Source organism: Pan troglodytes, chromosome 1 (genome assembly GCF_028858775.2).
Source record: "Pan troglodytes isolate AG18354 chromosome 1, NHGRI_mPanTro3-v2.0_pri, whole genome shotgun sequence".
NCBI classification, from domain to species: Eukaryota; Metazoa; Chordata; class Mammalia; order Primates; family Hominidae; genus Pan; species Pan troglodytes.
This window is the reverse complement of record NC_072398.2, coordinates 195,820,208-195,831,134: the sequence shown is the minus strand read 5'-3', so window position 1 is coordinate 195,831,134 and position 10,927 is coordinate 195,820,208.

The window sequence follows — 10,927 nt, the reverse complement described above, 5'->3', positions numbered from 1 at the left end:
ATTCTATAAAGTGACATTAATTCAGGAATATGGAAATGTAGAAAATTACACCTAATGCTCTAAGAACTACATACACAGAAATAAAGAAATAGGTCACAGACTTTGGAATTCTGTTTCACTCTGAGCAGCTTGGGCAAATTTTCTTGGTAGAAGGTGGTGACCTGCTAGATGAAATTTGCTCAGTAATCCACAGTATGGAAGAGCTGAAAAGTCCAGTCCTGTAATAAGCAGTGTGCCTAATGAAAGGTAATTTTACAATTAAGGCCAGGCGCGGTGGCTCATGCCTTTGGGAGCATGAGCACTTTGGGAGACCCAGGAGGGCAGGTCACTTGAGCTCAGGAATTCAAGACCAGCCCGGGCAACATGGTGAAACCCCATCTCTACTAAAAAAACAGAAGTTAGCCAGAGGTGGCGGTGCACACCTCTGTAGTCCGAGCTACTTGGGAGGATGACGTAGGAGAATTGCTTGCCCCGGGAGGTTGTGGTTGCAGTGAGCAGAGATCAACAATAAGAACCAGAAACTTCAAGAGCTACGGTCAGAGCTTTAAAACAGCTTTATTCTCACTAGGAGAAAAAACAGCATTAGATAGAACGTGACTATTAAGTATAGTTTCTTTCTTTTATAGAGCTTTTCAGTATTGAAATTTAATATTATGTTGAATATTATAACCAGTGTTTAAATTTTGGACATTGCCAAATTTAAAATTTAAAAATAGCGCCGGGCATGATGGCTCACACCTATAATCCCTGCACTTTGGGAGACTGAGACAGGTGGATCACTTGAGGTCAGGAGTTTGAGACCAGCCTGAACAACATGGTGAAAGCCCATCTCTACTAAAAATACCAAAAATTAGCCTGGTGTGGTGGCAGGCGCCTGTAATCCCAGCTACTTGGGAGGCCGAGGCACGAGAATCACTTGAACCCAGGAGGCGGAGGTTACAGTGAGCTCAGATCACACCACTGCACTCCAGCCTGGGTGACAGGGTGAGACTCGGTCTCAAAAAAAAAAAAAAGAAAGAAAGAAAATTATTAGAATACATTGCATTGCGTAGATACAAAAACTAGGTATTTCTTTAGGAGACTGAGGCGGGTGGGTCACTTGAGGCCAAGACTGTGAGACTAGCCTGGGCAACATGGTGAAATGCTGTCCCTACTAAAGAAACAAAAATTAGCCGGGTGTGGTGGTGGGCTCCTGTAATCCCAGCTACTCGGGAGGCTGAGACAGGAGAATCGTTTGAACCCGGGAGGCAGAGATTGCAGCGAGCTGAGATTGCGCCACTGCACTCCAGCCTGGGTGACAGAGGGAGACTCCATCTCAAAAAAAAAAAAAAAAAAAAACAAGGAAAAGAAAAAGAAAAGAAATAAAGAAACAAACTACTGATAGGCATGGTGGTTCACACCTGTAATCCTAGAACTTTGGGAGGCTGAGGCAGGAAGATTGCTTGAGCTCAGGAGTTCCAGACCAGCCTGGGCAACATAGGAAGACCTCATCTCTGCTAAAAAAAAAAAAAAAAAAAAAAAAAAAAAATTTTTTTTTTTTGAGACACACTCATTGCCCAGGCTGGAGTGCAGTGATGTGATTTCAGCTCACTGCAACCTCTGCCTCCTGGGTTCAAGCAATTCGCCTGCCTCAGCCTCCCAAGTAGCTGGGACTACAGGCGCGCACCACCATTCCTGGCTAATTTTTTTGTTTTTTTTGTATTTTTAGTAGAGACAGAGTTTCACTATGTTGGCCAGGATGGTCTCGAACTCCTGGCCTTGTGATCGGCCCTGCCTCGGCCTCCCACAGGCTGGGATTACAGGGGTGAACCACCACACCTGGCCTGCAAAAATTTTTTTAAAATTTGCCAGATATGGTAGTGAGCACCTGCGGTCCCAGCTACTTGGGAGGCTGAGGTGGGAGGATCACCTGAGCCTGGGAGGTCGAGGCTGCAGTGAGCTGTGATCATGCCACTGCACTCAGCCTGGGTAATAGAGTGAGACTTGTCTCAGAAAAGAACCCAACAAACTATTGATACACCTAACAATGTGTATGACTCTCAAAATAATGCTGAGTGAAAGAAGCCAAATAAAAAAAAGGGGCCGGGTGCAGCGGCTCATGCTTGTAATCCCAACACTTTGGGAGGCCAAGGTGGGTGGATCATGAGGTCAGGAGTTCAAGATCAGCCTGGCCAAGATGGTGAAATCCCATCTCTATTAAAAATACAAAAATTAGCTGGGCGTGGTGGCTGGTGTCTGTAATCCCAGCTACTCGGGAGGCTGAGGCAGAGAATTGCTTGAACCCGGGAGGCAGAGGTTGCAGTGAGCTGAGATCGCGCCATTGCATTCCAGCCTGGGCAACAGAGGGAGACTCCATCACACACACACACACACACATACACACACACAAAACACATGTCAAAGATTCTATTCATATAAAATTCTGGAAAATGGAAACTAACCTACAGTGGTGAGTAAGCAGATCAGTGGTTGCCTGTAGATTGGTAGAGGCAAAGGAGGGATGTATAGGTACAGGAGTCAAGGATTACTAAGGGACACAAGGAAACTTTTGGGGGTGGCAGCCATTTTATCTTGATTGTAATGTGAAAGTTGTTAGAATTGAGATTTAACACTAGGAGTCACTAGTGTTTAAAAAAAAAAAAATAGAGCCAGGGAAGGCTTGTATGTCTGATAACGGAAGCTATCACAAAAGACCCTTGAAAAAACACAACCTTGCAAAAAAGCCATCACAAACTTACACAAAAAATTCATCTGCAAAGACATCTACCAAGCAACTGCCTGTCCAACCTCAGCCAGGCAACACCCTTGTTAAGGATTTTTATAGCCAAGGATATCATTTCAAAACAATGATGTAATCCTCTTCATTTTTTCCTTTGAAAACCTTTCTCCTCTGTCTTTTTTCTTTTTCTTTTCTTTTTTTTTTTTTTTTGAGACAGAGTCTTGCTCTGTCACCCAGGCTGGAGTGCAGTGGTGTGATCTCAGCTCACTGCAACCTCTGCCTCCTGGGTTTGATTCTCCCGCCTCAGTCTCCCCAGTAGCTGGGATTACAGACATGCACCACCATCCCTGGCTAATTTTTGTATTTTTAGTAGAGACAGGTTTTCGCCATGTTGACCAGGCTAGTCTCGAACTCCTGGCCTCATGTAATCCACCCACTTCAGTCTCCCAAAGTGCTGGGATTACAGGCATGAGCCACCGCATCCAGCCAAAACCTTTGTCTTTCTTTACCTATTCAATACATATACATAGTTTACTGTGGCACACATATTCCCATTGCAATGCGTAACTCCTGAATAAATCTCTTTTTCTTTTAGAGAGCCTCTTTCTCTTTATTATTTAGATTGACAGTGGTAATGATCTTATTGGTGTATACATATGTCAAACTTTATCAAGTTTGTACTTCAAATATGTGCAGTTTATTGTATATCAATTACTTCATTTAAGCTGTTTTTTAAAATGTTCATTACGTTTTCCTGTGTAAAATGGAAATTCGTGTGACTATTTATAACTTTTTCCAACTTGTTCTGTCTCTGTTAAAACAAATCTGTTGTATTCAGCTTCCAGCTCAGACAGAAAACTGGTACCAGATTTCCCTTAGTGCTGTAAACAACTAGAAAACTGCATGAAGTATACAAAACAACTGCTGTTCATACATGGTATATGTGTTTGCTAGAGCTGCCATAACAAAATACCAGACTAGTGGCTTAAAAAACAGAAATAGGGGCCAGGCGCGGTGGCTCACACCTGTAATCCCAGCACTTTGGGAGGCTGAGGCGGGTGGATCACAAGGTCAGGAGATCGAGGCCATCCTGGCTAACATGGTAAAACCCCGTCTCTACTAAAAATACAAAATATTAGGCGGGCGTGGTGATGGGCGCCTGTAGTCCCACCTACTCAGGAGGCTGAGGCAGGAGAATGGCGTGAACCTGGGAGGCGGAGCTTGCAGTGAGCCGAGATCATGCCACTGCACTCCAGCCTGGGCGACAGAGCGAGACTCCGTCTCAAAACAAAACAAAACAAAACAAAAACAGAAATAGGCCGGGTGCAGTGGCTCACGCCTGTAATCCCAGCACTTTGGGAGGCCGAGGAGGAGTCAGATCACTTGAGGTCAGGAGTTCGAGACCAGCCTGGCCAACATGGTGAAACCCTGTCTCTACTAAAAATACAAAAATTAGCCGGGCATGGTGGCAGGTGCCTGTAATCCCAGCTACTCAGGAGTCTGAGGCAGGAGAAATCGCTTGAACCTGGGAGGCAGAGGTTGCAGTGAGCTGAGATTGTGCCACTGCACTCCAGCCTAGGCGAAAGAATGAGACTCCATTTCAGGAAAAAAAAAAAAAAAAAAAAAAGCCAGGAGTGTATTTTCTCACAGTTCTTGAGGGTAGAAGATCAAGATGGCAGTGTTGGCAGGTTTAATTTCTTCTGAGGTCTTTCTCCTTGGCTTGCAGAGGGCAGTCTACTTGCTGTGTCCTTTCCTGGTCCTCATGTGGTCCACTCATCCATGGTGACTCTTCCTTTTCTCATAAAGACATTAGCCGTAATGGAGTAAGGCCTCACCCGTATGCCTTCATTTTACCTTAATTATTTCTTGAAAGGCCCTATCTACAAATATAGTCACATTCTGAGATACACTAGGGGTTAAGACTTCAATTGGATTTTTGGGGGACACAATTCAGTCCATAACACATTGCAAAATAGGCTATACAGGATTGTGATTCTTGAAAAAAGGGTAGTAAATGAGGCAAGCACCTCTGCACTCCAGCCTGGGTGAAAGTGAAACTCATGATTGTCACATGCTATCTGCCTGGAAGCTTTATCTGATCCATGGTGTAGAGAAGAGGACCCAAACAAGAGCGTGGAGTTCTTGCTGCATTGAGGAGACAGAGTTCAGAGTTTTTTTTTTTTTTTTTTTTTTTTAGACAGAGTCTCCAGTTGCCCAGGCTGGACTGCAGTAGCAGCACAATCTCAGCTCACTGCAACCTACACCTTCCAGGTTCAAGTGATTCTCCTGCCTCAGCCTCCTGTGTAACTAGGATTACAGGCACGTGCCAGCACACTTGGCTAATTTTTGTATATTTAGTAGAGACGGAGTTTCACCATGTTGGTCAGACTGGTTTCAAATTCCTGACCTCAGGTGATCCACCCACCTCGGCCTCCCAAAGTGCTGGGATTACAGGCATGAGCCACTGAGCCCAGCCAGAGATTGGAGTTTGATAAGGCTGAAGCAGCTGGAACTCGTGGAACAAAATACTAAAAAGAAGGGAGCTATACAGAAAAAGAATCTGAATAAAATTTATTTGGAGTTATTGGCAGAATACTAAATTGTGCATGTATAGAACAAGACTCCACAAGGTCAGAGAAAAAACAACTATTGAAAAAGGAACAACAACTAGAGAGTTTTATGTTGAACAATTCCTAGAGCTTACAAAGGCTGGGGAGACATTCACATTCTGACTATTCTGAATAGAAGAACCTTGTTACACACCTAAGGCATCCAGTGGAAATACTAGAATTAGGCCTAGAGAAAAGGTCACTCCAGACTTGCTCTATCAAATCTAATTGCCTGCCAAAACAAAACTAATTACTCTTAAAAGTAAGACATTCGACAACATGATATTCACAATGTCCAGCATGTAGTCAAAAATTATTAGACATGTCAAGGAGCAGGAAAATGTGAACCATAGCAGTAGAAAAAATCAGCTAATAGGAGAAAAAAAAAAAAAAAGGTCGGGCACGGTGGCTCACACCTATAATCCCAGCACTTTGGGAGGCTGAGGTGGGAGGATCATTTGAGGTCAGGATTTCAAGACCAGAGTGGCCAACATGGCAAAATCCCGTCTCTACTAAAAATACAAAAATTAGCTGGCCGTGGTGGCATGCACCTCTAATCCTAGCTACTAGGGAGGCTGAGGCAGGAGAATCACTTGAACCCAGGAGGCAGAGGTTGCAGTGAGCCAAGATCATGCCACTGCACTCCAGCCTGGGCAACAGAGCAAGACTCCCTCTTGAAAAAAAAATTAAAAAAAAAAAAGTTAAAGTTCTAAGTCAAAAAAGAAAAAAGAATACAATATGTGTTTAGTTTTATAAACATAATATAGTAATATTAATATAACTATAATAAATGGATTTTAAAATATAAATATATTTTTTAAAGAAAAATAAAAATAAGGCCAGGCACGGTGGCTCACGCCTGTAATCCCAGCTCTTTGGGAGGCTGAGGTGGGTGGATCACCTGAGGTCAGGAGTTCAAGACCAGCCTGACCAACATGGTGAAACCCTGTCTCAACTAAAAATACAAAAATTAGCCGGGTGTGGTGGCAGGAGCCTGTAATCACAGCTACTTGGGGGGCCGAGGCAGGAGAATCGCTTGAATCTGGGAGGTGGAGGTTGCAGTGAGCTGAGATCGCACCATTGCACTCCAGCCTGGGGGACAAGAGCACGACCTGGTTTAAAAAAAAAAAAAAGTAAAAATAAATCCAGTAGAGAATGACTGGTTAACAATGAACAGCACAAAACAGAATAATCAGCCAGGTGCAGTGAGGCCAAGCTCTGTTGTCCTAGCTACTTGTACTTGGGAGGCTGAGGTGGGAGGACTGCTTAAGCCCAGGAGTTGGAATCTAGCCCCATCTCTTAAAATTTAAAAACGAATAATCATTTCTATTTGTGTGTATCTGTGTGTGTGTGTGTGTGTGTGTGTGTGCACCCCTTAAGCAGGTAAAAATTAGAAAGAACATCAAAAAAACAAAAAACAAGTGGGAGGGGGCAAGGGATGGTGGGAGGTTGGTGACGGATAAAAGACTACAAATAGGCTACAGTGTATACTGCTCGGGTGATGGGTGCACCAAAATCTCACAAATCACCACTAAAGAACTTACTCATGTAACTAAATACCACCTGTACCCCCAATAATTTATGGAAAAATTAAAATTTTTAAAATTAAAAAAAAAAAAAAAAAAGAACAACAAAAAACAAAGAGGCCGGGCATGGTGGCTCAAGCCTATAATCTCAGCACTGCTGGAAGCCATGGTGGGTGGATCCCTGGAGTGCAGGAGTTTGAGACCAGCCTAGGCAACACGGAGAGACCCTTGTCTCTACTGAAAATACAAAAAAAAAATAGCTGGGTGTGGTGGTGTGCCCCTGTGGTCCCAGCTACTTGGGGGACTGAGGTGGGAGGATGGCTTGAGCCTGAGAGGCAGAGGTTGCAGTGAACTGAGATTAAGCCATTGCACTCCAGCCTCGGCAACAAAGCGAGACTCTGTCAAATAAAAAAGAAAAGAAAAAGAAAACTGTGAGTATCTTAAAAGTTGGTATTTGCCACTTTTTGGCATCTAATGAGATGACTACATGGTATTTATCTTTCATTCTATTTAAGTGGCATGTCACATTTATTGATTTGCATATGTTGAACCATCCTTGCATTCCAGTGATAAAAACATTTCTCAAAAGAAGACATGCAAATGGCTAACAGATAATAAAAAAATGCTCAGCATCACTAATCATTAGAGAAATGCAAATTAAAGCCACAATGAGATATCATCTCATACAGTGATCATGCCTGTAATCCTAGCACTTTTGGAGGCTGCAGTGGGCAGATCAAGAGGTCAGGAGATCGAGACCATCCCAGCCAACATGGTGAAACCCCGTCTCTACTAAAAATACAAAAATTAGTTGGGTGTGCCTGTAATCCCAGCTACTTGGGAGGCTGAGGCAGGAGAATTGCTTGAACCAGGGAGTCAGAGGTTGCAGTGAGCCGAGATCACGCCATTGCACTCCAGCCTGGCAACAGAGCGAGATTCCATCTCAAAAAAAAAAAAGGAAAACAGTCTGGAGATTTAAAAAAAAAATCCAAACTAAAAATAGAATTATCATATGATCCAGAAATCCCACTTCTGGGTGTTAATGCAAAAGACTTGAAATCGGTTTGTTAAAGGGATATCTGCACTCCTGTGTTCATTGCAGCACTATTTGTAGTAGCCAAGTTATGGATTCAAGCTCTGCCCATCAACAGATGAATGGATTAAAAAAATTATAGTGCATATACATAATGGAATACTATTCAACCTTTAAAAAAAGGGAAATTCTGGGCCGGGTGCAGTGGCTCATGCCTGTAATCCCAGCACTTTGGGAGGCCGAGGTGGGTGGATCACGAGGTCAGGAGATCAAGACCATCCTGGCTAACACAGTTAAAACCCTGTCTCTACTAAAAATACAAAAAATTAGCCAGGCGTGGTGGTGGGCACCTGTAGTTCCAGATACTCGGGAAGCTGAGGCAGGAGAATGGTGTGAACCTGGGAGGTGGATGTTGCAGTGAGCTGAGATCGCACCACTGCACTCCAGCCTGGGTGACAGAGTGAGACTCCATCTCAAAAAAAAAAAAAAAAAGAAAAAAAGAAAATTCTGGGCCAGGCACGGTGGCTTACTCCTGTAATCCTAGTGCTTTGGGAGGCCAAGGTGGGTGGATTGCCTGAGCTCAGGAGTTTGAGACCAGCCTGGGCAACACAGTGAAACCCTGTTTCTACTAAAATACAAAAAATTAGCTGGGCATGGTGGTGTGCGCCTGTAGTCCCAGCTACTCGGGAGGCTTAGACAGGAGAATGGCTTGAACCTGTGAGGTGGAGGTTGCAGTGAACCAAGATCACACCACTGCTCTCCAGCCTGGATGACAGAGCAAGACTCTGTCTCCAAGAAAGAAAAAGGAAATTGTGGCTGGGTGCAGTGGCTCGTGCCTGTAATTCCAACGCTTTGGGAGGCCAAAGTGGGCAGATCACTTAAGGTCAGGACTTTGAGACCAGCCTGGGCAACATGGTGAAACCCCGTCTTTACTAAAAGTACAAAAATTAGGCCAGGCGCGGTGGCTCACGCCTGTAATCCCAGCACTTTGGGTGGCCGAGGCAGGCGGATCACAAGGTCAGGAGATTGAGACCATCCTGGCTAACACGGTGAAACCCCATGTCTACTAAAAATACAAAAAAAATTAGCTGGATGTGGTGGCAGGCGCCTGTAGTCCCAGCTACTTGGGAGGCTGAGGCAGGAGAATGGCATGAACGCGGGAGGCAGAACTTGCAGTGAGCCGAGATCGCGTACCACTGCACTCCAGCCTGGGAGACACAGCGAGACTCCATCTCAAAAAAAAAAAAAAAGTACAAAAATTAGCCAGGCATGGTGGTGCACGCCTGTAATCCCAGCTATTCAGAGGCTAAGGCAGGAGAATCGCTTGAACCCAGGAGGCAGAAGTTTCAGAGGGCGAAGATCACGCCACTGCACTCCAGCCTGGGCAACAGAGTGAGACTGTATCTCAAACAAAAAAAAAGAAAAAGAAAAAAAAGAGAAATTCTGACATTTGTGACGACATTGATGGAATTGGAGAACATTATGCTCAGTGAAATAAGTCAGGCCCAGAAAGACAAATACCACATGTTCTCATTTATATGTGGAATTTAAAAAATGAACTTATAGAAGCAGAGAGTAGAACAGTAGTGACAGAAGCTGGAGGATGGGGGAAATGGGGAGGTGATGGTCAAAGGGTATACAATTTCTTGGGTTTTTTGTTTGTTTCTTTCTTTCTTTTTGAGAGAGAGTCTTGCTCTGTCATCCAGGCTGGAGTGCAGTGGCACGATCTTGGCTCACTGCAATCTCCACCTCACAGGTTCAAGTGATTCTCCTGCCTCAGCCTCCCTAGTAGCTGGGACTACAGGCATTATACAGGCATGCATCACCACACCCAGCTAATTTTTTTTGTGTGTTTGTACTTTTAGCAGAGATGGGATTTCACCATGTTGGCCAGGCTGGTCTTGAACTCGTGACCTCAAGTGATCCACCCACCTCAGCTTCCCAAAGTGCTGGGATTACAGGCATGAGCCACCGTGCCTGGCCCAAAGGGTATACAATTTCAAACAGAGAGAATGTTTTCTCTTTTTATGCGTTCTATTGCACAGCCTGGTGAATATAGTTAATAATAGAGTTTTGAAAATTTCAAAATTGCTAAGTAAATTTCAAGTGTTCTTGCCACAAAAAAATGTTTAGTATTTGAGGTGACGGATATGTTAACTAGCTTGATTTAATTATTTCACATTGCATTCATAAATTGTAACAGCATTTTGTACCCCATAAATGTTTTCCCTACACAACACCCTCTTCACAGAACTCATAAGTCTATACAAGTTGTCAATTTACAATTTAAAAAAAGAAAAAAGTTGGCATTTGCTATAACAAAAGTACCCTAGAAAATAATATATATATAAAAGTTGGCTTTTGCCAGTCTGACAAATGAAGGGTGAAGCTGGAGCAATATGTACAGAGGCAAAGAGGAAGAAAACCCAAGATACACTCAGGGAAATAGAGAGTTTGGGCCGGGCGCGGTGGCTCACGCCTATAATCCCAGCACTTTGGGAGGCTGAGGTGGGCGGAACACCAGGTCAGGAGTTTGAAACCAGGCTGGCCAATATGGTGACACCCCGTTTTACTAAAAATACAAAAATTAGCTAGATGTGGTGGCCCATGCCTATAGTCCAAGCTACTCGGGAGGCTGATGCAAAAGAATCTCTTGAACCTGGGAGGCGGAGGTTACAGTGAGCCGAGATCGCACCACTGCACTCCAGCCCGGGTGACAGAGCGAGACTCTGTCTCAAAAAAAAGAGAGAGTTTGGTTTACATAGAGCATAGTTTTAATGGCATAATGCAAGATGAACTAAAGAAAGAACCAGATTTGTGTGACCTGATAAGGAGTTTGAACTTTGTTGTACAAGAGAAAGTGATTCCAAGCCGAAGAGAAATGATCAGGTGAGTGTTTTAGGAAGGAAACTATGTCATGAGCAAAAGGTGCAGGAGTGAAGGCAGCTATGGAATCAATCCAAGTGTCCATTGATGGATGAACAGATAAAGAAAATGTAAGATACATACACAGTGGAGTATTATTCAGCCTTTAAAAGAA